General features: G+C 37.3%; 1 protein-coding gene across 1 annotated transcript in view; it reads left to right on the top strand.

The window, feature by feature from the left end:
* The window catches only part of DLGAP1 (DLG associated protein 1), a 432,610-nt gene that overhangs the window by 89,009 nt on the left and 319,722 nt on the right, over positions 1-23,879 (top strand). The window contains exon 2 of the mRNA XM_037381359.1: positions 3,062-3,203. The gene's annotated coding sequence lies outside the window, so the exon portion shown is untranslated. The remainder of the gene's footprint in view (positions 1-3,061; positions 3,204-23,879) is intronic.

Below are 23,879 nucleotides of genomic sequence, written 5' to 3'. Positions count from 1 at the left end.
TTGTGTTTTCATCTTCACATCCTTGGAAATTAGTTTGTCCATCTATAAATATGTGCACTTGCTTCTGTGTGTGTGTGTATTGCTCTTGCCAGTCCTATGCTTCCTTCATGATGCTTCTTAGCTCCTGGTAAAAGCAACCAAAAAAAAGTGACATTTCATTTGATTTGCTGAAGTTTTATTCACAGAAGTTTCAAATTCATTTTGTTGATATGCTTTGGGCAGTTTCACGTCCAGAGAGAGGTAAGCAGAGAGCTAAAACATTTATGGATGCTCCAGTTCATTCAGTATGGAAGTTACGTAGACCACATTCCAAACAGCACATTTGTAAATAATGCTGGTTTGCCATATTTCCTGTAAAATGTCAGGTTCTTCATAACTGGTATGATTGAAACAGCCTATCTGATAATGATGCAGCTGCCTTACTATTATTTAACGGTCCTTTTACTGGACAACCAAAATGTATACTCGTGTTTTCAGTGAAAATGTTTTATGTTCACGATCAGGGACATTTTTATCATGTCCCTCACAGACAACTTTATTGCTTTTTGTATAAAGATACTGTGTATTTTTTACAATTTATCATTGTTTATAAGGAAGAAAATAACATCCAGCTTGTAATAATGGAGATGCTTCTAAGTGAAGTCCACTGATACTGGAAGACAGCAGTGGTTTGCTGAGAGATGGGTGATGGTGTTGTCCAACTTATTCTCTCAGACAGTGGATTCACATTAAACACATTCATGCACACACATTGCACATTCATGACTTTCATTGTATTGTATTTGCAAATAGGCAAATATAGCTGGGGATGTTAAGTAGAGACAAACATGTCAGGGACAATGGCCCTACATTTCATTTTGTGACAAAAGTGGGGGAAGTGAAGCAGAGAGAGTGCTAGTGTTCCCTTGGGGAAAGAAAGGCCTTGAAGCTTTTTTTTTTTTTTTTTTTTTTTAATGACATTGGCGTGAAAGTTAGCATGAAACACTGATATTTCGAACAAACATACTTTCGGGTTTCCCCCTTTTCTGAGGTAGAGAGGAGAGTTAGGAAAAATCTTCCCATCGGGTTTTTCTCTTATATTCCCATATGAATATAAATTGTTATGTTTTCCTAACTTTTTAACATTTTTTATTAAGTTCCCATTCATGTTTACATTATTTCACACTTATTTCCTCTTATACGAGCTATAATTACTCCTCCATTATCAAAGTGTATTACTTTGCTGGATGCCATTGCTTGATGTTTATATCAACCTGTCTTTTCCTTTCTTTCATTGCTCCAATGAGTGTTAACAATTTCTAAAAATCTGTCAAGAATCTTACATGCCTAAATTGTATATTTGTTCTAAGGCATGTTGAATATGTCAACAGCAGAGGAAAAAAGAGATTTAAAAAAGGCAATTGGTCACTGAAGTGAGAGAGGGAGAAATATATCCTCTGTTTACCTGCTGTTGCTGCGGAGTGTGAGGTATTAGATAGAGGATATGAATTTTATTTGTTGTGTCATTCTTTGAACAAGTAGTTATTGCAGAAACAACTATCTACCTTTAGACGCAACTGCAGTTAATTAAATGCTTCACAGTACCTGCTGGCTTTAGAACATTGAATGGCTGGTGAATCATAGTTATCTAATTTCAGTGTTATTTTCTAAACCCAATTCTGTCGTATTTTGCTGTGTGTATAGAACTCAGCATCTGGGCCTCTTCACTGATTCCATGTGATTCTTTCCATATTCAGAAACCTTGCTTTCCCTTTTCTTTCAGGAGCTTTTAAGAGTGACAGGTTATGCAATTAGTTTGTTGTGGTTTAACCCCAGCCAGCAACTGAGCACAACACTGCCACTTGCTCACTCTCCGCCTGCAGCGGGATGGGGGGGAGAATGGAAGAGTAAAAGTGAGAAAACTTGTGGGTTGAGATAAAGACAATTTGATGGGACAGAAAAGGAAGAAAATCATAATAATGATAATAATCATGATGATGATTATGATAGTAATAAAAGGATTAGAATACACAAAGCAAGTGATGCACAATACAACTATTCACCACTCACCAACCAATGCCCAGCGAGTTCCTGAGCAGCAGACTGCAGCCAGATTTCCCTTCAGTTTATGTACTGAGCATGACGTCACATGGTATGGAATATCCCTTTGGTTAGTTCAGGTCAACTGTCCTGGCTGCGTCCCCTCCCAGTTTCTTGTGTCCCTCCAGCCTTCTTACTGGCCAGGCATGAGAAGCTGAAAAGCCCTTGACTTGGTTCTCAACACTGCTCAGCAACAACCAAAAATATCAGTGTGTTATCAACATTATTCTTATACTAAATCCAAAATCTAGCACTATACCAGCTACTAGGAAGAAAACTTAACTCTATCCCAGCTGAAACCTAGGCATATTTGCATGTCCAAAGACTAATATCTGCTCACTTCATTCTTAAATCCCAAAAGTGTTCCGGATTTTCTTCATAGCTGTGGATGTTTATCTTTGTTATTAGTAACTTGTTTCAATAAAAGTGCCTTTTTAGCAAGTTGCTTGTTGGCAAAATGCTCATATTGGTGATGTTTGACCAGTGCTGCTCTCAGAGAAGTTTGGGAGGTTCTTACAAACAACTGAAAACCACATGCAGCATGTTCTCTCACTTTCACGACCTTCTCTACCAATACTTGGCTGACTGGGTGGATCACTGTGCACTGACAGTTGTCTGCTCTGGCTTGGTCCTGGAAATCTCTGACCATCTCTGTGGCCCAGTAAGCAGAACTGGTTGTTATTTGGCAGCATGCTCCAGCAAATGCTATATGTAGTAGAAGCAGTTGAGCAGAGATGGCAGATTCTTATTTCAGTCAGGGTTACTGTGCGTGATTTGTTTTTACCTGTGTCTCCTACTTTGTTAAGTATTCTGGAACACATTAGTTTATTTTAGAGAAATAATTCTAGATTAGAGATAGAGATATATATTTGTTAAAGGGGGATTTTAATAGTTTAAAATTAAATTTCATCAGTCAAAACTCTTTTCTCCTCTTCAGCTACCTTTATATTTATTTGGGTTTTGTTTTTTTTTTCCTTGGCAGCCTAAGACTTCACAAGGGTCACATTGTTCAGGATTTCAAAGAGCCATCGTTTATCTTTGTGGATACAAGTAAACGGACAATGGTGTCCCGACCATCTGCTCAAGCTGCTTGAGAACAGTCTTCTGTGCAAATGGCATGAAAGGTAATTTAACCTCAGAAGGTGCCCACAGAGCTTCAGTTCTGTTTACCATTGTCTCTTTGCCAGTCTAAAAATAAATCATGCTGAACAACAACAACAACAAAAATCTCTTCTTCTTTCCTAATTTAAAGAACAGATAATCAAAGGAGCTATTTCAGCTAATTTCACTAGCAAGGTGTTGGTTTTAATTTCTAGTATTTTTCTAAGAAGCAAAGAGATTTTCTGGGATAAACGGTATCTGTCTTATACTTGTCTTTGTTGCTGTAGGAGGCTGTTGTTTTTCAGAGTACAAAAATGGATATAATCATAGAGTGGTACTCGGTGCTGAGTGATACACACTCTCAGTATATCGAATGCAATTCTGCCATGACTCCTTTCTTATTTTGCTTTGCCAGCCCATGTGTTTTAATGGGGAAGGTACCTGTATTAGTAAGCAAGAAGTTTTTTTCACGGGGGGATATTCTGTCCTGAAAATGAGTGCTTTCTCCAGCTGTTATCTTTCAAAGCCTCATTTGGTAGTAGTTCAACCCTCTGTTCCCAGTGAAATGGTTACAAGGCTTTTAAAGGCTTTTTACAATTTCACTGCCAGTAAAAATGTCAGAACAGCAGTTCTAAAATGTGTGTGTATATATATACACACACACATAAAATAGCCAAAAAAGAGAAAAAGAGTTCCTTTCTTAATTTAAATACATATTTCAGGATAGAAAAGAATGACCTGACATTCATGTTATTGACACTGGTTTTACAGTTCCCATTGGCAGTGGTGGTTAATCTTGTGACTAGCAAGAGCAGACTTCAGGTGTTGCCCCACAGCTTTAACCTCTGTATTATCTTCTGACATCTACCGTGTTAATTTCTTCAGTTCCCATCACTACAAGTAAAGCACTTTCTGGCTCCTTCATGTTCTCTAAACTGTTTATTCCATTTCTCCTGCTTTGTGATAGTTCAGTCCAAGATTTGAGACTGTTTTCTTGCAAAGATCAAAGGTCAGATCAGATGTCGTAGAGCATATTCTCTGGGATGCTGTGGCTGTGCAGTCATCTTGCATGCTACTGTGGGAAGAGAAGTAGAAAATGTGTTTTCCTGGCCACTTTGTCAAATAGCTTGTTCTGAGGGCACATGGGAATATCAGCAGCAGAAAGAAGGTAAATATAATCTGTATTCAAGAAATGAACTTGGATTAAATTAAAGTGAAGATAGTGTGTCCGTGAGAAAAAAAAAAAAGAAAAAGTATATCTGAGCTCGTTTTGTTGCTTGAGTTAGCTACATTGATTTAGCTAACATAACAAAATGTGTCTCACTATAATACATTCTGGACATAAAAACGGTTCAAGTTCTTAGATTTAATTGCAGAAGAGTATCCAGTGTCCATGGTGGCATAGCTTTTGCTCCAACTTAACAACATAATCCTGATTCATATGTTTCTTGGACATTTTCACTTAGATTTTTGGGTTTTTTTTAAGCAGAAGAGGTGGAACATGACAGATTTGAAAATGTTTTATATAGCTTTCAACAAGAAGCAATTTATAGCAACTTGAAGTTACATAACTTCTAACTCCACTTTTCTTGTGGAATGATTTAGATGGTTCTGGTGCTTTCACAATAATTCAAAGGAATATGCAATCAGTCAATCCATTTTATCTATTTTAAGCATTTCCAAGGAACCATCACTGTAGTTTCTAGGTTCTAAATCTGAATACAAGTGACAATTTTCCATAAACATGCATTTTTCAGAATATCAGAAAGGAAAATGGCCTTATTCATTTATGAAATGAAGACTTCCTCAAATTAAAGGGATCCCACAGTGTTGCTCATTGTATTTCCTACATAATTAGTATCAATTTGTGCAGGTACTTTAGGGAAAACTGCATTTTTCATAGGAAGGTTATGGGTTTGGTCTGCAGCAATAGCCTTCTTGTAGATTTGTAAGACCCTGCAATTATCAGGAAGATAATGTGGTATTACCTTTTAGTAATTGCATTGGCCTAGATATAGGACAAATGAACGCACAAAAGTTTTCACAGAGAAACATTTAGGATAATCTGAGAGGGCATCTAGGAATTCATCCAGATGGCTCCAGAATACTTATAGCCAGAGGTAGCTTGAATAATATCATAAAATAGTTTATTCAAATAATTTCAGGATATTGTTCAAATGAATCATTGGGCTTTTAGTCAATTGAATAATTCATGAACATTCATTTAAAGGAATTTAATCAAGACATCTGCTGAATATTTTCACAATTAATTCAGTTTTTTCTTTAGTGCTATCAAAGCAGTGCCTTGACCTCAGCTTGCAACTCTGTGTAGTTTGGACATTCGAGTTTTGCATCATTTGAGCTCACAAAGAAGCCAGGGAAAATAAGGTTGACAGTATAGGGTAGAATTAAGTGCCTGTCTGGGATATGAAGATTACCCAGATGAGAAAAACAGACTAAGCTGAAAAAAGCACGAGGAGAAGTAAAAAGGAAGAGCTAGAAATTTGGAGTGGATGGGAAAAAAAACAGCAGATAGAAAAGCCTGTGTCTCAGGAATAGTCTGCTTTTGACTACAGTAGCGTATTTATTTAAAATCTTTAAATGTTCATTACTTGTTCATGGGGTTTCCACATCTGTAGACTGGTTTTCAATGTTTTTACCCCACTTTTTCAATCCACATGAAAGTTTTACTAGAAAGGATAGGATGAGTATTAATATAAGATACTGGAATTAGCTGGAGCTTTTTTAAGGGCAAGGACTGCCACTGTAATTCAAAGCAACAGTCTCAACAACGGATGGAAACCTCTGCTGGTCTTGAACTAAAAGAAAGACTTCTGGAAGATTCCTTCCGTATTCCCTGAACTACCCAAGTCATGAAGATTTGAGAGCTCAGTTTAACTTCTGTCTCTCGAGAGGTACACAGTAGTTCTGTATGTTATTGTTGCCATTTTACTGACATACCATTATTAGATTCACACAAAGCAGGAGTTAGAGATTAGGTGGGATTAGATTTCTACTTTCTATCTCCTGCACCTCATGGACTGTGTCTGGACTTTATTAGTTGTTGCTCTTTGAATAGTAGTCTTTCCTGAGATGAAGTGGCCAGGGAAGAAAAAGGAGCAAAGAATATTGTTACTCTCTCACATGGAACTTTGTCTTCAATGTGCATTTGATTGAAAGCCTGACACAAAATGTGGAGAAGCTGGTTTTCAGTATACGGTAATACCATTTCAAGTAGTGTCCTCACCCATGTCACAGAGCTCTGCCATTTGTTTCATGAGCTGTAATTATCTGCTGTCATCTGTCATGATCTTAGGCTGTGGCTGGTTTTCAGTTTGTGGGGAGGACACTTTAGTGCAAGCATATGTAGGTGTCTAAATTCTAACATATAGTCAATGGACTATATGTCTTCGTGGTAGTCAGGCCAAAGGACTGATTCAAATACCTGGCTCCTATAAGTTCAAACCATTGACACCTGCGTATGCCTATAGGACCATTTGAAAAGCAGCAGTGTACATGAGACATCCACATGGAATCGATAAATATGACACAGGAGGTGTTGGAGACCTCGGCTAGAGGCCAGGAAAGAATGTTCCAGGCTATCTCTGAGGACAAATGAATTGGGCCTTAGGTGTCTAGGTAATAGCAAACTTAAGCATCTTTCTTGCATGTAGACAACAGACACTGAGGGTGTTAATCTGTAGTTGAACTCCATCACATGTAACTGTCTTTATTTTCTGCAAATAGCCTCACTGACTTGAGAATCACACAGAGAAATAAAAAAAAAGGAAAGTCATCCAGATTTTGTCTTGCTTGCTTACTGTGGTACTTTGTAGGAGTATGACATTACTATATTATACCTAAGAGAAGCTTTCAAGGGCAGGACCATGAAAATCTGGCCTGAAGTAGCTGAAACAGCTGCCAGTGCAAACTTGCTGGCAAACTGAAGTGCAGAGGCAAGAGCTCAGGTTAATGGTTGCAAGTTGAAACAAGAGGTTTAGACTGAATATATGGAAAACATTTTCAGTCTGAGGACAGCTAGGTGCTGCATTGGGTTGCCCAGAGATATCGCACTGGCTCCATTCTTTGAAGTGTTCAGGACTTGACTGGACAAAGCCCTGAGCAGCCATGTCTGGTCTCACAGCTGACCCTGCTTGGAGCAGAAGCTTGGACAAGAAACTGCCCAATATCCCTTCTTACCTGAATTTTCCTATAATCTCAAGTCTATTATTTGAAGAAGTGAAGCCAGTAGGTTCTCTGTTGAAGCCCAATTAGACAAAGTCAGAACTATTTCCCCTTAACTGAAGGTACAAGGACAGTAATTTTCCTTTTCTGGCAGGAATGGATACGGCCACAGAATTAATTGAATTAACCCTGTTGTAGTACAATATAAAACAAAGCTTTGGAATTAAAATGATTTGTGAAATCTTGTTGTTATAATCAGCATTAAAAATTGTGAAGACACGTGGTAAAAAAACAGCAGAAGGATTTAGGATGGGAAGTTATTTATTCTGTTTTGTTTTTTTATAATATGCCCTTTTTGCTGTGAAAGATGGGAATGTTTTTGTAGAACTTAGATCCTACTTCCTGATAAGTGAAACAAGGCAAACACACGGAAAGGAGAAAAAAAAATGTAACAGTTTGACTTGCAACTAGAAATCTAGTATTTCCTCAAAATTAGGAAAGCCCAGGAAAAAGAAATCTCAAGTAGTTCTAGATTTTTTTTTTTCTCTTCTCTCTCCATCTCGGTGGAGTAAAAACTTCCCAATATATTTAAGGAAACATTGAAAAAGCTTTTCTTACCTCCCTAATTAAAGCCATACTTTATTTCTTTAATCACAAGATACATATTACAGACAACCTGGCATATACTGCTAGCTTTGCCTGCGCAAAAATAATTACTTAAACTTTGAATTATGATACATTTGTATGGGGTGAGAGCTGCATTACAGAAAAAGATTCTGAATTACTTTTTGTCTTTGCCACTATTATAAAACAGCTGGTAAAAATGAAAAGGAAAGTTGAAAACCTCAAATTTTTTACTGGTGAGTAAAAACAAGGGATGTTTCAAAAGTATGCAAAACACTACACAAATAGAGAACCTGTATTATAGTTGTGTTTCAGATAAAAATCATATTTTAAAGGAATTGAAAATGTATGTATTGAAAATAAATACAATAGTAAAGCATAGTTATTGTAGAACAATAATAAAATCAACAGTGAATTTGATGGATTTTGAATGAATTTGAAAAGCGGCGTTTGAGCAGGCTCTGAAACACAGGAGCCGTGATCTTGCTTTGCATACTTAAGCAGAAAGGTGGCTAGGAGTGTTTGAATTTTGATTGCTCCTATCTGTATCGCAGGCCATGTACCACTGAGCTGCTGACCTACTTCCTAAAAAAGCTAGACATGTGGAGTATGGTTAGGTAGGATGCTAGAACTTGTGTTGCTTCAAGAACAGCCACAATTTAGTGTGCTTGCAATGCCACAGTTCTTTTCCTACAACTTAGAAAGAATAAAATTCTGGTGGACTGTGACCAGGAAAGGTATCACATAACTACCAAAAGAACTTTTCTTAGTTATATCAAAATCTTAAAGGATGTCTGCAAGAACTTAACTATGTTCAGTCATTCATTCAGGACAATACAGGTCAGTTGGTATTAATCAGAATGAGTTTTCTAGTGTCATTGGCCATGGCTCAAAATTATTTTCGTACTTTTTCACACTGTTGATGGTCTTTTAACCGTTGTAACACTGTCTTATACTAGTTTATGAGAAGCATGCCATTATAATTCATAAACATTTGATTACAGTAGTACTATTATTTAATATATTTCAAGATTTTTCCCTTTAGTAGTAAATAAAGCAAGTTGTGTAACACTGGTGATCACTAAAACTTTACAAAAGATGTATTTCATTTTGCTGTTTTAATATCCAACTCCCATGTGCTCTGCTATTTTCAAGCTACCACCTCTGAAGTTTGTTCTGTTTGGATCTTGAACTGATCAAATAGGTTGTCAATAGCATAGACTTGTATAAGCGTACACATAGTTAAATTGGTTCTGGAGAGTGCACACATGCAGAAAACATTTCATGCATTTATAAATAGTTTCATAAAGAAAATAATTTTTTTTTAACATTTTCATCTTGTTTAGTGAATTGGGGTGATATATTTAATTATTTCTAATTTTTAAAAGTGTTCAGTTATACACAATCATTAGTTCTAGCTGGAGGTTTTATTTATGTGAACACATCTAACTATAAAATATATATAGATATGCTTGATTCCTATTTGTTCCTCTACTGCATCTTTCACCTACTGTTTGATATTTCTTTCCTCTAATGCATTTTGACATTTACTTGAAATGTTCTTCAATAGAGACATTGCTGACATTTCTCAGATATTTAAAACCACGTTACCTTTCAATCCTATATGGCCAATGTTCATAGAAAATAACCTAAAGTAGAGATTTGTATGTTTAAAAAGAATTGGTGGTAGTTTGGGGGGGTGGGTATTGTTTCTGTGGTTTTTTTACTGAGGATAGACTAACATTGGTCAGCTGTGACTGTGCTGCCTAAAGAAGATATCACCCTAATGAGAGTGGTATTATAAGTGTGTATTTTGAATTCCTATTCAAGAAGTTTGATGTTTGTAATTAAACAATAATTTTGTTAGTACTTGCATAGAGTTTTATTGGGCAAAGTATCTTAGATATAACATTTGGATTGTGGTTTGTTCCATCATGCTGAGGTTGTAGGTGTGTTATATATCTTAGCCACAGAACAGAGCTATTTTTTGTATAACGTACCTGGGCAACTGCAGCTGTTAACATTTATCCTCTTGGTTGGAAAGGACATAGCAAAGCTTGTAAACTTATTTTATTATTATTTATTTAGTGCTGTGATAGTTAAATCAATTTCAGAAATATCATTTGCATCTCTCTAAATTATGGCCAGTAGTTTCCGAAGGAGAGGGGTTAATTCTCATGCATGATTAGCTTTTGGGGGTTCCATAGTGAAGTCTTACTGCAGACAAATCAGAGTCGGAAAGGGACATGGTGCTTTCATGCTTCTTTAGAAATAAGACACATTTCTTTTACAGTGTTTACTTGCAAACTTGCAAGTGGAAATGGATGTGAAGTCTTTCACTTCAAAACCTATTAATTTGACAGGTGTTAATTCTTGGGGAAAAACCAGCTTTTTAATATGCTTTTGGTGTGCTTCCATTTCAGCATTTTAAATCAAGTCATTAAATATTTCTGATGGTTCTAAATTTTTAGAAGAAAAATGGGTCAGCAAAGTCGGTAAATCATTTTGTCTTTAGGAGTAGTGATGTCTTGAAAGATAGTAAAGTGATGAGATTTATTCTCGCTGCATGTGAAAAAATTACATTTGTAATGTGATGGATCACCTCTGGAATTAATACTACCTTTGAATCAGTGATCAGTGCATAACACAATGAAATTACTAAAAGTAATTTATGTATTGGAATGTTGTAATTATAGTAATTCATAGTTTTAATCTTGAAGTAACATTTAGACTACAAAAAATACTACATCACTGAAACAATCATGGAAAGACAGAATATATATGGGAGTGTATGAGCAAGATGTACAAGAGATTTCAGGGCATTATGCAATAAATGCGTTGATATCAAATAAGGTTGGTATAGTTTAAACTTACTTATGCTTTTTTAGTTTAGAAAGTTTGAATTAAATTATTTAGTGATTTTACCATGCTGACAGAATATTATCTGTTTCATTAACTACATCCATTGCAAATGGAATATCTCTTTTCTAGGCAGTTTTAGTGCAATGGTTAACCACTAAAAAGTCAAAGAAACAAATCCTTCCTCATATTCTAAAATAAAGGGGTTGATTGACAATTTTGAAGTGCATGAGTAGGAATTTATAGAGATGTTTTTTCCTGCGATGGGCTGGTTTTTTGAGCTTAGAGAACTTCAGTCCTAAGAAACGCAGTATATGGCTTATTAAAGAGAGTAATGGTCAATGGATAATGCTGTACTCCTTTTTATTTCTTTTTTTTTTTTTTCCTTACAGTACAAATATACTACAGAATTGACTTCTCTAAAGCATCTCAGAATAACAGTACTTAGGATTTAAGTCTGGTTAGGGTGGTTAGGGTTGTCATGCTATAGGGTAATCTTGTTTGTGTGGTTCTTCCAGAAAAACTGTTTGCAATGGTATGAACACCATGTTTCTGGACTTCAGCACCCTACTCCTGATAAAAGGTACAATAGAGATAAAACAGAGGTGGATCTTCCTCTCGCCTTTTTTCATATTTAGTATGTATGCTGTCTCTCACAAAGCTGACTGTGAATGATGACTATTAAAAGGAATTATTTTTTTTCCCGTTCCCTAGGGTTGGGGGTTTTTTTACTAGCTAAAGCTTCCTGTTTTTTCCTAATGGGGAGATTATTTTTGCTAAAACAGAGGGGCTGCTTTTCTCTCAAATGAGTTGCTCTGCATTGGAATCTGTTCCTGAAACTCAACCAGATTTCAGAAAGAGTGAGAAAAGCATAATGACAGATGTCCTCTTTTTCCTCATACTATCGTCAAAATTATCACTCCAAAGTATTTTATTTTAGCATTTGCAACTAATATCCTCAACATAAGTCACTACCTGGAAATTATATTTTTATAGATGCATATACTGCAGGCTATTTGTTTCAGATATGAATTCAATTTTACAAAATAGTCACAATAAAATGAAGATGAACTCATGTAGCTACTAACACCACAGAAGAATGTGGAAGGCTCATATCTGAGGCAGAATTAAACAATGCAGTTAGTAAGTTAAAATAATAAAAATCTAATGTTACTATGGGACTGTCTCTGTTAAAGGTACTTAATAAACTACCCCACATTTATTTTACACTTTTACTGTTCTTGCATTCAGCACCTTTTTTGTAGTTCTGAAACGAAGTCACCCCAGCTTCCTCAGTCACCTGTATTAATGGAACATAATGTATCTAGGTATTTGAGTGTTGAAACTGAAGGGAATATAATGAGCTAATAGTAATTGAAAAGAGATTAACAGCCTTGTGTTATGTTCAGTAGTACTTAAGTAGACTTTTTCTCCCTTTTTATTCATTTATTCCAAACAACCTTTCTTCTGAGACTGACCTCTGGTGGAAGATTTAGCTTGTTTAACAAATGAGTGTCATCAGGGCTACTTTAATTGTGTAAGCTCTCTTCATAGGCAATGAAATGAATTTGAAATTTGCCTGTACTTTGGGAATAGAGCTCTGGCTTTTTTGAAACACACTGAAGGTTTCTGGGAGAAAGGCATGCCTAACCATACTAAAAACAGTGAGGTACAAAAAACTTGAAGGCTGGAAGGCAAGGTGGAATTTGGTAGTTTCATTGCCACCAATCACACAGGAACTCTTCTGAATAAGTAGGTTAAGAAGAAATTAACCTTATTTTTATTAAATTATTAAAATATGATTTGCCTCTGTTCTTTGGGATACATTGACATTCATACTTCCACCCAAAATATGTCACTCAAAGAAAAAGTATTTTCTAGTTAAATGCCTTTTGACCAGAAAATACCAAGTCAACAAAACGTTCTGAGCAGTTCTATTCTCAATTCAATAAGTACCTAAATTTTGTTGGCACAGCTTTGTTTTGTCTTTAAGTCTATCTCTAGTATTTACTTAATTGGATGCAGTAGTTTTATGTGTTTTATGATACATTACAAATATTTCAGAAGTGAAGATGACTCAGAGCTGTGAACAATTTGCAGTCCATTTACAGTTGTGGTGTATTATTAAAAATTCTGATAAAGTAATATAACCTAATAAAACTCTTACAATTTGAAATAAGTTTAAAAATATTTAGACAGTTTGTAATAAAAAAAGCTGAATAACATTGGATGGCTGACCTGGATACTTTACAGTAGCTGAGGTCTTGAGCTTAGCTGAGCACGTTGTCTTAAAATGTTTATGCCCTGGATTTGTAACATATTCATGAATGGAGCAATTATGGAAAATACTTGGCCAATTGTCCCTACTATTGAAAACATCTTCCTTTTATTTAAAAGCTGGTTTTGCCTCATCTTGGCTGCTAATGACTCCTATTACTAAATTTCTATTGTTCTGTGGCACCAGAAACTGACCAGTTTATCCCTTAACTTTTCTTCTGAGAGAGCTTTTGGTTTCAAGGATAGTGGTTATCATTTGCTCATTCTTAGGATTCTTTGCTCATTCTCAGGTTTTCAGCATCTCTATGTAGCTTTGCCACAGTAAGGTGGGAAGGGAGTCTGGGAGGAGGAAAGAGGGCAGTTCCTTGGAATGCAATAAAATTATGAAAATCACATGAGAAAAAAAAGTGTTCTTTGTGCCATATAAGAATATGAATTGTAATCCCTAGAAATAACCTGTCCTCTATGTAATGCATGATGATGGAAAATTATTTTCATCTTTTTCTGATGACTGGATATCTTACTCTTCAGAGGAAGTATTACCAACTAAAGTGGCTATTGTCATCTTTTTACATCAGGAAATACTATTTTGGCCATGAAGTAATAAACTGTGGATGTCTTGAACTATGCAAAGTTCAGGCTGAATGCTTTATTATTGGTGTCAGTGAGATAGCTTAAAACTGTATTTTATTAATCACAGTTTCTGGTATTTCATGAAAATATTAGTTAAACATAAAATGCATAATATATAGCGCACATGTGTAATTTCCAAGGTATTATTATGTGACATATACATTTCTTAATTTTAATAATTTAAACTAAGTAATTTTCTCCTCCACTGGATTCTGCGGTGGTATTGCTTAGGGTCTGATTCCAACAGAAGCACTTTCACTGACCTATTAGCACATGTTTAAATAAATTTTAAGTATAATGTATTTAAATTTACACATTGTATATTACTTCGATTAATTGTGGTTTTCCCTTTAAAAAAAAAACCAAACACTTAAGAAACAAATATGTTTTCATTACTTCAGGATTTATTTGGATTTTTTGGTAATAATAACATTGTCGAAAAGGAAAAAAATCCTTTCCTTGACTAAGAAAATTAATCTAAGAAAATCTTTAATTATTGATTGACTTTTCTTCAACCACCTTTATGTGTAAAGGATAAATGTCAGAAAGCAGTGTTTTCTTTTCTGCTGTAACTTGCATCTTTTCATCCAACCAATGGTGCAGTGCTTTATATTAGAAATTTGTATAGTCTTAGCCCTAGCTGTGTAATTTCAACTGTGGCTGCAGTTGAGTATCAAAGAGAGGCAGTATTAGTCTGAATAAGTGAGAATGATGAAAATCTGAACACACAGATCAAAATGTGAACATGAAATATGCTTCTTTTTGGTGTTCAATATCTGATAAAACTGAGCCCCAGAGGATATGATGTTCTCTGATCATATGAAACTTGTCTGCTTGTCCTCAGGTTGGCAGCTGTAAGTTCTGTGGATACGAACAGAAACAAAAAAAAAAAAAGGAAAATTAGTGTAATTTTAGTATTTGCAATATGATTTTGCTGATGGCCAGTGAGATACTTGTTTTGTCTGTGAAGTTAATCATATAGTAAATGTTTACTATTGCCTTTACATTCTTCTATTGTTTTCTATATTCTGCTAAAAGAAGCAGGAAAATTTTTGTTTCATCTTTGTTGTTAGGCTTCCCTTTAACACAACATCACCTGAGATCTATACCATATTCTTACTGGAAAAAAACCTATTTTTGACTGTTTCATAGCTGAATTCATGTCTGGATTAGCCGCAAATGAGGTCACTAGATTTAGTGTACTAAAATTTGCAGTTCTGTTTTGATATTGACTCCCTTTTCAGTGGCCTTACTCACCCTACTAGTACCACCCAACATTTCAGTTGCAACCTGGCATCCCCAAAAAAAGAGGGACTGTGTAATGAGTATTTCCACTGTGGCCCACTTCACTGCCTGTAGCATTGCCTTTGAGCAAGTAATGCAGTAGGAAAGCAGTAAGCATAAATAACAAGATACAGAGAACATATGCAAAATTAAAATCTAGACTACCTGTACTACCTCTGTATTTTTGGGAGTCTTCAGATTTATTCCTGCATGCCATTATAATTCCATCTCAAGAATCTGAAGCTGAGTTTTGGAATGAATATTAATTATGATTAGTATGCCTCAGACGTTTCTTGAGAATGTGCATACTCGTAACTCTTCCTTTATACATTAGAGTGACTTACTGCTTTGTCAGATTGCAGTTCTAGAAAACTGAATTGCGTTTGAGCATCTGTTGCAGTTAATCTCAGATTATTTCTACACATTTTCCTAGCTTTAGGATATTCAAATATAACATCCACTAGAAATTAGCAATGCTAAACAAATTAATCTCACAGAAGAAAAAGCGTCCAAAGAAAAATGTGGAAAGAGAAAGTATAAAATGCCTGAGTGGATCATGACAGCATAAATCGATCCTACAGAATCATTGTGGGAAGTTCTTGCTTATCATGTCTAACCAAATTATGCCCTTTATCTGAGTTTATGCAGGTGCACATCATACACTCAGCCTGTTCTTAAACAGTAAACAGTGACAGCCTGGAGTGCTGACTGATTTTATTCTTTATTTTCAGGAATAACAGGGTGCAAAATAGCCATATGAAATGGGAAATCTGGGCAATTTGTCATTAAAGAGAACTGCTTCATTGAAGTCACTGACTGCATTGGCCAGAAATAATTTTATATTTCTTGTATAACTGAATCTGTAGAAGGGCAGTTTAAACTCCCAGATCATAAGTATTTTTTTAGTCATACAGTTCTGCAAAACTTCCTGTAAAGCTGGCAGTTTCTAAATAAGCTTTGTCTAAATTAAACATATGGTAGAATCTTCCAATGTAAACTATAGGGAAATTGGAGAAATAGAAAGTCTTTAGGTCCAAAAATTGTATCTTTCTCCCCACATCTGTTTATGTATCAAGCATACTGTGGTGGTTTAACCCTGGCTGGGTGCCAGGTGCCCACCAAAGCCACTCTTGTCACTCCACTTCTCGGCTGGACAGGGGAGAGAAAGACACAAGAAAAGGCACGTGGGTCAAGATAAGGACAGGAAGAGATCACTCACCAGTTACCATCATGGGCAAAAGAGACTCAACTTGGGGAAATTAGTTTAATTTATGACCATTCAAATCAGAAAAACACCTTCCCCCCAGCCCTTCTTTCTTCCCAGGCTTAACTTCACTCATGATGGAATAGGGGGATGGGGAATGGAGGTTGTGGTCAGTTCATCACACGTTGTTTCTGCCATTCCTTCCTCCTCACTCCTCCTCTGCTCCAGTGTGGGTCCCTCCCCACAGGGCGCAGCCCCTTAGGCACAGCTGGCTCCAGTGTGGGTCCCCCGCAAGGTCACAGGTGCTGCCAGGACCCAGCTCCAGTGTGGGCTTCGCACGGGATCACAGCCACATTTGGGCACCCACCTGCTCCAGCATGGGGTCCCCATGGGCTGCAGGTGGGGATCTACTCCACCATGGACCTCCATGGGCTGCAGGTGGGGATCTGCTCCACCATGGACCCCCACGGGCTGAGGGGCACAGCCTGCCCCACCATGGGCTTCACCACGGGCTGTAGGGGAATCTCTGCTCCGGCGCCTGGAGCCCCCTTGCCCCTCCTGCACTGACCTGGGGGGCTGCGGGGATGTTGCTCTCACTTAGTCTCACTCCTCTCTCTCTCTCTGGCACCGATTCCCCCTCCTGCCCAGATATGCTGCCACAGAGGTGCTACCTTCACTGCTGATGGGCTTGGCCTTGGCCAGCGGCGGGTCTGTCTTGGAGCCGGCTGGCACTGGCTCCATCAGCCATGGGGGAGGCTTCTGGCATCTTCTCACAGAAGCCACCCCTGTAGCCCCCCCACTACCAAAATCTTGCCATGCAAACCCACTACATGTACGCAAAACCTGCCTTAATGTTTGTGCAAAACCATAGCTTTCTGTGTTGTTGAAATCTTCATGCTGATTCATGGACATCTTTCTGATGGGTGGAGAATGTGAGGCTCTATGGAAGTTAGAAGAGTATTATGAGTATTATATACAAAGAATCTTCCAGATCAGCCTGGTTTTTAACCATTAAAGTTTTGAGTGGACAGTGTGATGACAAATATGAGCCAATTTAGTGATTCTGTGGCTCTGAGCCACCAAACGTCAGCCAAATCCCATGCGACACCTTAGAGGAGCACGAAGGCTCCTCTGCACTCTGCTTGTGGGTACACGCTCATTTGGCACAATATACAAGTTCCCAGATGTGATTCACCAGCCCCAGGAGCACAGGAGGAAGGAGAACAGGAGCTGTTTTGTTGTCCCCGATTTATGCTGGGGTTTTATTCCCCTGGCCAGAGTAACCCCTAATTACCGGATAACGGAATTCAAGAGGGTTTTGCTGTTAGAGCAGCACATAGCAGGCTCAGCAGTCCCAAGAAGGCACTGTTATGTATGACGAGTTGTGCAATACCTTCTCCATTAATGAATTAGAACAACCTAGGCCACTCTAGCTTCTTCAGCAAAAGTCTCCTGAGTATTAACAGCTCCTATTTACCTGCCAATAGATAAATCAAGTTATGCGTAAACATGTATCACAGAACCCTACCGTGTGTCCCGTGGTACACACATCTTCTGTTCAATGCATCATTTGTGTACTTAATACTATCACTTTTAATCAGGTCTTATGGGAAGGTGAAATAAAAATATAGGATGCCTTTTATTAGCATAATTTACATACATAAAAGAATAGAACGAGCAGGTTTTCGCAAGGAAAAGGAAATAACTGACAGCCATTTCTCTCATTTTCTGAATTCTCTGGCCTTAATAAAAGAAAGATGAATTCATCATGGATGATTTCTAAGTGCCAAGTTTGGAGTCAGCATGAGCTTCATCAGTAGCTGATGTTCTTGCTAGCTGCCATTCATATTTGATTGCAAATATCACAAGTAAAAACCTGATAATTTATTGTTCTAATTGATTATTTTTTTCATTGATAAAAATAGTTCTGAGATAAATTTCTACCATAAAAGAATTAGGTTTGTTATGGCACCAACATCTTGATTTAACATGAGGATAAAGCTGCACACCAGCTTGGGAGAATGTGTTTGTTTACCTTTTCCACCTTTATTACCTTGGTGGTATATCAAGCATAGCTGAGACCTCAGATAAAAGCTTTCTAGACTTACTCTTGCAGGTGCCTTTTCCATTTCCTGTCAAGTCTCTTATTCATGTCAGTTTCCAAATGGCACCAGGAGCTGGTACCACTGCAGATCCCATGGAGCAGTTCCTGTGAGCAACAAAGGGCCTGCTCTTCTGCTTCAGCTGAGTGCACTCCTGAACACTAATGCTTCCAACTTGAAGAAAGCTCTCTTTTATGTTTGACTATGCAGCATTATATAATCTGCATTAGATAGGTTTTAGTCTTCTCACTGCTGCTGTATTCAGTGCACATTAATCTCACCCCAGAAGAGCACTCCTGTCTTCATTTTCTTTTCCAGTCTTGCCAGCTTGATGGTTGCGATTTTGATTACAGCTTATACCTCATTTAACCTGGCTGTCCTGAATATCTTCCAGCAAGCATTGGCTTATTTTTTTATGATATTTTTGTCCTTAATCGTGATGTTACTCTTTGCTAGGCAGAATTGTCTTTCAGATTCATGTTTTCACTCTTTGACTTTCATCTGTGATGTCTGAAGATCTGTGAGGAGGAAACGAAACTCCCCTCCTTCCTATCATATGTCTGTGATACTCTGCACCAGTACACCAGTGACTCTTTCATTTTAAGTGTAAAACTTTACTTTGATTGTTTTCTGTATATAAACTTTTAACTAAAGGAGTTAAGGGAGGAGGTGTGAGGAGGAGGAGTGACTGTGGGTGTTGGAGGAGGGAAGGGAAAGGAGTAATTCAGGAATAAGATGTGGCTGAGTGTGTTTTAACAGAGTGCAGATATTTCTAGAAAGACATCATCACTGCCAACATTTGTGGGTAATCCGAAGGTAAGAATAGCTATGTGGTGGCCTCAGCTGGGAAGGATCAGTGCATGAACTTTATCTCCAGAGCCAGGTGATGTTTTTCAAGCAGTAGCTAGCATCTGAGCCAAGGAGGGATTTTTGCAGTGCGTGTCAAGGGAAATCTGGTTTATACCTGTTTTATGAGAAGCACTAGTTTGTAATAATATTTATCATCATTTTGGCAACTGCTTGGTAGTAATTCTATCAGTTTGCTTGTTTTGGGAAGCCCAGCTCAGCAAAGTAATAAATATAATGGACAGTGGTGTGACATAGGCTAGCAGGATAATAGGAAGGTGTCTCTTTGAATTCCTTTCATATTGACGGTGCCTCATTTCCAATCTTATGCAAATAATCAGAAAAAATTAGTAATGGCAGTCATTTTTCATAATGGAATGAAGCTTGTAAATGTATTAGAGAACTATAGGCCCTTGTATTCCTGCCAGGACAGGGTCCCTACTTTGTCACACAGTCACACCTAGCTCTTAATTTTTCTTTTTCAATGATACTTGTTATACTTGAAAATACAGGGGCAATTACTTTGCAATGACTAGTTGTTTACAGTGAAGACAGAATAGTAGCTCTTGATTCCTAAACAGAAAACTTCAGTTTGGATGAAGAGCATGAACTTGAAATAGTCTGCTTGTATTTAGAGCAATAGTAAGAAGACTAAAAATTATTAGATAGAAAAGTGTAAAAATCAGGAATTTTCTTATATTCTGTAGTTCTCTAAGGCAGCAAAATAAGTGAATTCTAGCACTCTTTAAGGAAAATAATTTACCCTTTTAAAAACATCACAGACCATCTTCTTATTTGCAGTAGGTTTTCAACTGTTCTGATGTAAAGGTAGTGCCACTATTGTAGGTTAGCAGTGTGCTACATCCCTTTAAGCTGCACAAGCCTTTTTAACACTGTCAGAGATGGTGTATTTGTGTTTGCCTGATTGGGAGTAAGAGTTCATCTCTCTTCAGTGTATTTTGCTTTGAAGAACTACGTTAAAAAATGCCAAAACAAAAAAAAAAACACCTGGGTATTGACTGATACACGCATTGGTAGCTAGACTTAACCTTCACGTCCTAAATACAGAATGATGTGAAGAAATGAATTAGGTAGTTCATAGGCCTCCTCCTGATCAGTTGTCTGTTTGTAACCAGAATTTGCTCCTTACACACATACCCTACCAAGGACTTATGCTGCCATATAAAAAGGAAACTACATAAAATGCAAAGAATACTGAAACTCCCAACTGCAGTAGACATTTGATCTGTGTTGCTATTCCACATGCGAATAAAAGAGATTAATAGCAGTAGGGTAAAATTCACCCTGTCTCCCAGTGCAGTGATGGAAAGTATACCTAGTATTTCCTCTAAAATGAAAAAGAGTCCATAAAGTGTTTTGTTGGAATATGGTTTAGTATGTTTTTATCATCCACATTTCTTGAGTGACTACGTAATTTAACATACTTTTTCATTTAAGAGATAAGAAAGCCTCACAATTTGCATTTGAAAAAATATATACAGCAAAGCTAATAAAAGCAAAACCAAACAATAATGTGGACATAAAAACTCAAGTAGCCAGCTTTACAGCTGTCTCCTCACTATCCACCCATTAAGTACTGGTACACAAGCATTCAGCTGGCAGTGCTCACGTACTCATCCACAGCAGAGAGGTGATCTGGAAGGGCTATGAATGGCTTCATGCTTGCCCATGTGCATACTCACCAGAGCAGCGGAGCTAGCACTGCAGCTGTCAGCAGCAAATTTCTGTCCTCCTTGTGCACAAAGGAATGGTGGCTTGTTTTGCTGGTGTTGAAGCTATGCTGTTGTCCCTTGCTAATACAGGCTATGTCCCTGGGATACAGTCTAGTGTGGAGTAGTCAGCAGGTGAATGTGAGAAGTGCTGAGATATGTACATCAGAACTGACAAGAACAGCTTTAGTGGGACCAGGGTGATGGACATTTGAGAAATGTGCGAGTTGTATTGATAACATGACTTATCCATGTTTCATCCATTAGCACATACTCATTTAGATGATCCATTTTTAAAGTAAAACCTCACGTCTTATGTAAATTTGCTATTAGATTTCAAGAACCTATTGGAAAGGTTCCAAATTCTGCTTTTCTGTATCTAGCCAATTGTGCCTTGACAAATCCAAACAGCTTGGTGTGTTTTAGCATGCCCTGTCAGAAAAGCAAACAAACCCAGGACAGAGGAAAATAAGGTGATTTCATCCTGTTACTAGGATATGGCAGCACACTAAGGCATGGACTTAACATGGCTCAGTGAAACGGAGGCTCACTTATAGTAGCCCTTTTTTTAGCAGGCTTTCGTAGGGTGTGAGGCTGGACTGGGTGAATAGTATGTTCTCATGTCTTCTTAAATTTCATGTAGATATCCTTCTTTTCAGCCAAGTACCTTTATTCAGACAAAATAGTTTCCTTCCCTCAGACACTAAACTTAGGGCTCAGAGAATAGGAAAGACCAAAGTATCTTCAGTGTGCAAAGCCACTGCGATGGCAGGGAATTAATTAGTTACGACAAGCCTAGATGGTCCCAGCAGGCAACTGGGGTCCTGTGCTGCAGAAGATGGCTGAGGAAGTACTAAAAAATGAGAAAGTAGGAATGAATTTCTGTTGTTTCATACTCATTGAGGAGCTGGCCAGAGATTAAATGATGCAATAAAACTGCAGAAGTTGGCATGACAGTGTTGCATAAATGTGAGCTGAGACTGGGATGGTTCTATCTGGTTCCTGGGTGGGGGTTCTCCCCTTTGGTAGTTGTATTTTTGGTTTTTATTACAATATGTGATACCTTGAAGGAAGAACCTGGATGACTACACCTGTGTGTTTTATGTGCTGAGACATTTTATAATGTTCTGAAAGGAATTCAGGCATGAAGTGGTTTGGTTTTGTGGTGGTTTTTTTAAGTCTTAAAAAAATCAAGTATTTCAAAAGATGTGTATAGGTATCAGAAACAACTGAATGAAGATAACAGAGAGAATAAAAGAGTTCTTATTTTAACCAATGATTATATTTTAGCAATTTTCTTTTGTTACAGTCTTTGAATATAAAGTAAGCATAGACAAATACAAATGACTGTACAATGACAATCAAAGGCTATGTTGTGACTTTGAGTTTGAAAGTATCTTTGTGTTGTACATCCTTTTATTATGTTTATAAATATGCATGCAACTATTTTGATGCATAGAATTAAGAGACTCAAACCTGCTGAATTAACTGTTCTTAATGTGTCTTATGTAGCAGGCTGGTAAAGTAATAAAGACAAAGTTTTAGCTCAGTGGCAAACGATGAGGAGTTGAGTAAGAACATGCTAAAGTTTTATCTATCTAAGCAATATGAAATACAGACAAATTAGCTGAATGTTAGTGCTCAAATCATCACTTAACTAAACTGTGGTTACAGAGGTACCTTGACTATAAATACCTTGGCTATAAATGCAGACCATATATAATAGGTATTGTTGGACAACACTTGTAGTATTGAAGCTATTCAGTACGAGGGCTAACATTTATCTTACTGATGGTTCTCCTTCTTAGTTTCTTCTGAAACGAGCAAAGTTGTTCTGTACGGACTCAGATTTTTAGAAGTCAGTAGAGTAATAAATATTATAGGACGACTTCCTTCCTTCCTTCCTCCTTCAGGAAACTAAAACAAATAATATACGTTTTCCCCTCAAACTCTTTGATTAGTTTCACCCCAGAATGAAACTTGTGCTCCACAGCATAAGAACTTCCTGCAGAAGCATTGAGGAAACCCTTAATTATCAGATAGTAGGAAAGTCAGTAACATTCCTGGTGGCCATAAAGATGAAATCTTTTGAAATGGGTTACATAACTTGCCATGAGTGCAGAAACGGCTTGGTATACATGTTTAATGGTTTCACCTGTGGTGATGCTTGAGGGCAACCTCCAGGCCTTAATGCTGAACTCTAATTAGTGTAGACAAGATCACAGCACTGGATTTCAAGTGAATGCAAGATAACCTGCAGACAAATTACCACTGAAGTAACATGACAGGTCTTGACAGTATGTTCAAATCATTTAAAAAAAAAAAAAATGCATCCATCAACTCCAACGTTTTCTAATATTTTGGCTACCAAAAAATTTTGTGCCCAGTAGGTAGCTACATTTCTGGGTAAGTATAGAAGTGGCCCTGTAGCTGGAGGGTTTATGGTAATTCCATAAGCAGCAAAGTGTCTCTGCAAAGGAGAGATAAACAGCTAGTAATCCTCATAATTCCCCACTGATAGCCTATCCATCTCTGCTATAAATTAGAAAGCCCAGAGATTAGGAAGGCTAGGCAGGGTGTAGCTCACAGCATTAATCACAGTATTAGGACAGCAGTGTGCTCGAATTCTGTGTCCAAAGGGCTGGTATTTCTCTCTAGGTTAAAGTGACATAATGTAGTTTGGAATAAATATTGATCAGACCACTGCAGAGATGGTTTTACAGAAGACACTGTTATACATTTATTAAAACTAAGCTATCAACTGCATACTTGGGAATGCATTAATTTTCACTATGAGGGTTGTAGCCATGATTTTGTAAGCTCTTCAAGTTTCCAATTTACTATTTTCATTAATATGTGTTTAGCATCATTTAGATGGAATTAGGGTCAGTTTGTCCTCGAAACTCTTGAGAGGAGATTGTGCAAATACTTCTGATCTTTTGGAATCTGCATGTG

Source organism: Falco rusticolus, chromosome 3 (genome assembly GCF_015220075.1).
Source record: "Falco rusticolus isolate bFalRus1 chromosome 3, bFalRus1.pri, whole genome shotgun sequence".
Lineage (NCBI taxonomy): Eukaryota > Metazoa > Chordata > Aves > Falconiformes > Falconidae > Falco > Falco rusticolus.
This window is presented reverse-complemented; position numbering and strand designations above follow the sequence as displayed.